Here is a 6,428-nt window from a genome sequence, read left to right as displayed (position 1 = left end):
ACAACTCTTCTGGTCTTCGGTCTTTAGTATTGAATGTATCAAATCTGTTCTTTAGATGATCTCTAAATTCAGGGGGATATATTCAGGGTCATATTTTGGCTCTCATGTATTTGTTTCCATTTTCTTCAGCTTCAGTTTGAATTTGCATATGAGTAATTGATGGTCTGTTCCACAATCTGCCCCTGGCCTTGTTTTCAATGATGATATGGAGTTTTTCCATCATCTCTTCCTGGAGATGTAGTCAGCATTTCTATGTATTCCATCTGGTGGGCTCCATGTGTATCGTCATCTCTTATGCTACCTAAAGGAGGTATTTGAAATGGACAAATTATTGGTTTTGCAGAATTCTATCATGTGTTCTCCATCATCATTTCTATCACCAAAGCCATATTTTCCAACTACTGATCCTTCCTCTTTGCTCCCATTGTTTACATTCCAATCACCAGTAATGATCAATGCATCTTAATTGCATGTTTGATCAATTTCAATTGAAGAAGTTGGTAGAATTTTTCTATTTCATCCTCACTGGCTTTAGTGTTTGGTGCATAAGTTCGAATAATAGTGGTATTAACTTGGCTTCCTTGTAGGTGCATGGATATTATCCTATCACAGACAGTGTTGTACCTCATGACTGATCTGGATATGTTCTTTTTGAATGCAACATCATTCCTCTTCAATTTGTCATTTCCGGCATAGTAACCATGTTGTTGTCAGGTTCAAAATGGCCAAACCAGACCATTTTAGCTCATTAATGCCTAAGATATCAATGTTTATGTGTTCTTTTTCATTTTTAACAACTTCTAATTTTCCCAGATTCATACTTCATGCATTTCATGTTCCGATTTTCAGTGATTGTTTACAGCTGTTTCTTTTCATTTTTTTTTTTTTTTTGTGCCCCATCAGCAAATGAAGGTCCCATGGGCTTTTATCCCATGAGCTTTACTCCATTCACGTTATCACAGTCAACTCTACTTCGAGGAGGCAGCTCTTCCCCAGTCACATTTTGTGTGCCTTCCAAGTTGAGTGGCTTGTTTTCTGGCACCATATCTGACAGTGTTTCTCTGCTATTCATAAGGTTTTCAGTGATTAAATATGCAGAAGTAGTTCGTCACTGTTTCTTCCTAGTCTGTCTTTGGAAGCTCATCTGAAACCTGTCCACCATGGGTAACCCTTCTGGTATTTAAAATATTGGTGGCTTAGCTATCAGAATCACAGCAACTGACAAGCCACCACAGTAAGACAAACCAACAAACGAGTGGTGGTCATTTGGGTTTAAGTGGAAACGGTCACTTTAAATTTCGAGGAGATCTGTGCACATGTGTGGGGGTGGGGTGTCCATTCATTCAGGCATCTCCTCTAGTCGCCAGAATGGAGGTGCACAGACAAGAGACCAATGAACTGATACCAAAAAAAGAATGTACACAACTATATCTCTTTGGTTCTGTCAGGCGTTCGTGGCTGTTTTGATTCTTCCCCCACTTGGTATCTTCCAAGGTGGTGGCTCCGGGAGTAGCTTAGCGTCTTGAATTAGAAAGGAATGCATTTCTTGATTCTGCTAGAAAATCCCCTAGCTGTAAGCCTTCCAATCTTCTAAATATTCCTTTATATGTGGTTCAGAGTTCCGGAACCATCCCATGAGCCTGCTTGGTCTGCTATTCTGTGTTGTTGGTGATGGAGCTCCTCAGTGCACATCTACCCGATCTGCCATCTTTGTATGTTACACTTCTCTTTTTCCTAGCTGCTTTCAGGATTCTGTCCTTATCTTTGCTTTTGTAAGAGCTTGATTATTATATGTCTTGGTGATTTTCTTTTGGGGTCTATCCTTCCTGGGGTTCATTGAGCTTCTGGGATGGTTATCTTTTCATTTTTTAGGATGTTAGGGAAATTTTCTTCCAAAAGCTCTTCAACTATTTCTTCTGTGGACTTATGTGATTCTTCTTCTTCCAGAATGCCGATAATTCTTAAGTTCTTCCTCTTCAGGTTGTCCATCATGAATCTTATGCCTTTTTCAGATTGTTTTATCATTTTTTTTGTGTGCTTGCTCTTCTATCTTAGTAGTGTTGAGAGATTTCTCTTTTAGCTCACTTGTTCTTGTTTCTAGCTCTTCAATTCTACTCCTTTGCCCTTTCAATGTATTGTCCATTTCTTATATTCTGTTATTAATCATTTGGATCTCTTTCTCTAGGTTTTGAGTTGTTTCCAATGCTGAATCTATCTTATCTGGATGTTCCTCTAGTGCCTTCCTGACTTCTTACTTATTTTTATCAACTCCATTGTATAGTGTTTTGGTACATTTTATAATCATTTCTCTGAATTCCTTCTCAGGCATTTCCAAAGCCTGCCCATCTTCTAGTATGGTGTGTAGGTCTACTTCAGCTCATTTGCCTCAGTCACTTTTTTGTTTCTGGACATTTGTGTGTGTTTTTTTGGAATATTCAGGAGTTATCTGTGGCCTTAATACTTAGATAAGTGTGCATTTTGGTAATTTTTATACTTTTTGATTGCCTCCAGGTAGATGTGATCAGGAGATGGGCTTCCCTTTTCACTCTTCTTTCTAAGAAATTTCAAGATGTCATTGTTATTGTTTTGATGTAACTCAAGATTTAATTTTCAGTTTATTTCCTTTTTTGTCTGCCTGTCCTGCTCCACAATCCCCATTCAGGCCTTTTTCCTAGTTATAAACTTTTCATGGCTGGCTGTGACCATTTTGCACTGTCATTTGGTTTTAAGTGGAAACTGTCACTTTAAATTCCAAGGAGATTTGTGTGCACGCATAGTAGAACCCTCCAGGGGTGGAGTTGGTAAGTCCACTCACTCAGGCACCACCTCTAGTCACCAGAATGGAGGTGTACAGACAGTGAGAGACTACTGAACAGACAATAAAAGAATCTCCACACCTTTATCTCTATGGTTCTGTCAGGTGTCCATCCCTGCTCTGATCCTTGCCCTGCTCAGTCTTGCCCAAGATGGTGGCTCCAGGAGCAGCTGAGCATCTTGAATTAGAAAACACTCAATTTCTTGCTTCTGTTTCAAATTCACCTAACTGTAAATCTTCTAACCTTCTAAATATTCCTTTATATGTGGTTCAGAGTTCTGGGACTATACACTGAGAATGCTGGGTCCAGAATTCTGTGTTGTTGCTGACAGAACTCTTCACTGAACTTCCACCCTCTCCACCATCTTGTTTGTTCTCCAATGTAATCAATTTTTCAATGAACAAATTATACACTTTGCTTCATCTCAATGATTACAATCCCCTTCCTTCAACAACAGTTATCCTATTTCCTCTATATGTCTTCCCATTTATACCTTATATTTCAAAAATGAACCAAACAACATTTGATGTAGAAATGTATGATATCTTGTTTTTCCTACTATATTTTTACTAGTAATGGATTAAGCATGAGGTTTCTGCACAGAAATATTTTTTGAAACATTTAACTCAAAATTTAATAACATTACTGAAATATGAAAGATGTGATCTTCTTTCCATAAATAATTGAAAAATTATATTTTACTCAATTTATGGGTGTGTGGTTACTCTGTAAAATAAACACTGGACTGCAAATCACAAGGTCACCAGTTCAAATTCACTAGCTGCTCTACAAGAGAAAGGTGAAACTCTGCTCCCACAAATTATGTATGGCTTCGGAAACCCTAAACAGAGTCGTTTTGTTATGTTTCTGAACTAACTGATAATACTTAACAACAAATTTGTACATCTGCTAACATTCTAAAATTTCTAATCTTTTATTTTTCCTTCTTCTCTTTTCTCCTCTACTCTTTTCTTTCTCTCTTGATTATATCCCTTTTCTTCTCTGCCTTTCTCTTAGTTTTCTTAAAGCTTTTATTGTGAAATGAGTGATACATGGTTTGAACATCAGTTATTCACTCAATTCTATCACATCTCATTTCATTGCAATAATTATAATCCCCTCCATACTTCATCATTCAACAGTATTTGCTTCTGTTCCCTCTGTTTTTGTTTTTGATGTACACAAACTACTCAGTACTCATTTAAACAACCAAAGGGTGTTTTCTGCAAGCCTACCTCCTGGCTGCCAGCACACAGCCTTTCTCTTTCCAGGAGTTCTCAGCTGCTTTTTCTTTGCATGCCATCATCTGTGCTTACATCTCTGTCGTTGCTGCTTCTCTGGATAGCATCCCACACTCTTCTCCTTTGATGTTCTTAGGTTCTACTATTTCTGAAATGTTAGATTAACTACTCCCCTTTTATGTTAGAAAACTTCTACCTTTACAGTTCTGACAGTCACAATTAAACATGTTAAGTTACACATTATTGAATCATAAGACTCTTATCCCCAACTCCTTTCACTAGACCCATCTAGACAAGATAAAAACTATTCAGTGGGAATTCTACCTTACCCCACACACTCTGAAACTAAACTCCCTCTTAAAAACTTTATAAGCCAGTCACTTCATGCCTTTATAGGCCCCCTACCCCCATTTTAGGTAGTCCATGACTAAGTTTAGGTAGCCCATATCTAAACATCAGGATTGGAGGAAGAATCATTAACATCTGCGATATGCAGATGGTATGACCTTGCATGCTGAAAGTGAAGAGGACTTAATGTATTTACTGATAAAGATCAAAGACCACAGTCTTTGGTACGGATTGCATCTCAATGTAAAGAAAACAAAAATCCTCACCACTGGACCAATAAACAACATTCTTATCAACGGAGAAAAGATTGAAGTTGTCAAGGAGTTCATTCTTCTTGTATCAACTATCAACACTCATGGAAGCAGCAGTCAAGAAATCAAACAATGTATTGCATTAGGCATATCTGCTACACAAGACAATTTTAAGGGGTTGAAGAGCAAAAATGTCAGCTTGAAGACTAAGGTGCGCCTGACCCAAGCCATGGTATTTTCAATAACCTCATATGCATGTTAAATTTGGATGGTGAATAACGAAGGCTATAGAAGAATTGATACTTTTGAGTATGGTGTTGGAGGAGAATATTGAAAGTACTATGGGCTGCCAAAAGAACCAATAGATATATGTTGGAAGAAATTCAGCCAGAGTGCTCCTTGGTGGTCAGGATGACCAAACTTGGTCTCTCATACTTTGGACATATTGTCATGGGAGACTAGTCACTGGAGAAGGATATCAAGTTTGGTAAGGTGGAGGGTCAGAGAAAAAGAGGAAGACTTGGCAAAGTGGAAGCATCAATGGGCTCAAGTGTGGCAACAATTGTGAGGTTGTTCCAGGACTGGGCATATTTTGTTCTGTTGTACATAGTGTCGCTATGAGTTGGTACCAACTCGATGGCACCTAACAACAACAACAACAACAGTGTGTAAGTTGCCCTTCCCTATCAACCCTATTTAGAGAGGGGTTGGTTTTGATCCTTGATGTAAAGATACCTTCCCTCTCAGTTGTTATTTTGAGCTACTACATCAATACATATAGGTCAAGTTCATCAAATGACAACAACTTATACTTGTTTGCTTTATCAAATGTATCTTCCTCTATTCAAGTTCTTATCAAGTGATTTAAGCTAGGCCAAATGAGTCCTATCTGTAAATTAGAGCATTCTTATGCATCTTCCCTCACTTCACATCAGCTGAACACTTCTGTCTCAACTCTTACCCTCCATGACTATGTCTTAGTCCATGGGCTTAGGAGTCCCAGATCTCACCACACTTTGGACAATAAGCACTTCTTCTTCTCATGCACATCTCCAGGTCCACAGGAGTCTATGGAACATGGTCGAACTCATCCCATATCTTCATTGGTGCCTCTTCCCCACTTCCACTCACTAGTAGAACAACGTGGTCACCAGCAACCATCCAGGCTGGTCTGCTTGTCCTTTCCAGTGGGGATTTCCCAACTCAGAAGGTTCTGGATGAGCCTCAAGAGTCCACCTAAGTTTGCATACACTGCAAAGGCCCCCCAAAACGCTATTCTACTGGGCAAGTTCTAGAACCCCATTTTCGTTTTTCCAATCAGTTATAGGCTGAAGGTGAGCTTAACAAACTTTTCAGTAATCATGTTTCCCGATAATCCTTTCTAACCCACTCAAGTGTCTATTTTACAATCGTAGGCAAGGAAACCAACATTCATAAGACAGTCAAGTATTTTAACATTCTTTCCCTTCTTTTACCCATTCATACTATGACTTGATCCCTGTATGACAGAGTGCTCTTATTCCAGGATTGACCATACATCACTATTTACCTTTGTCCCATTTAGCCCATGCTAACCTAACTCAGTGTTCCCCTACCTACTCTCTATCTATGCTGTTCTTCCACCCCACTCACCCTTCTGTGTATTGCCCTCCTCAATACAAAATTATGATGTGTCTATCCCCTAACCTGTGCTGTACCATCCCCTCCCTCCTACTCCTAGTAACCAACTTTTTTTTTTTTTTCCCCCCTTTTAGTATGGGTATCTTTTCTTA

This window comes from Chrysochloris asiatica, unplaced genomic scaffold, assembly GCF_000296735.1.
Source record: "Chrysochloris asiatica unplaced genomic scaffold, ChrAsi1.0 scaffold00044, whole genome shotgun sequence".
Taxonomy (NCBI): Eukaryota; Metazoa; Chordata; class Mammalia; order Afrosoricida; family Chrysochloridae; genus Chrysochloris; species Chrysochloris asiatica.
The sequence above is the reverse complement of the archived record's forward strand: the minus strand, read 5'-3'. Positions refer to the sequence as shown.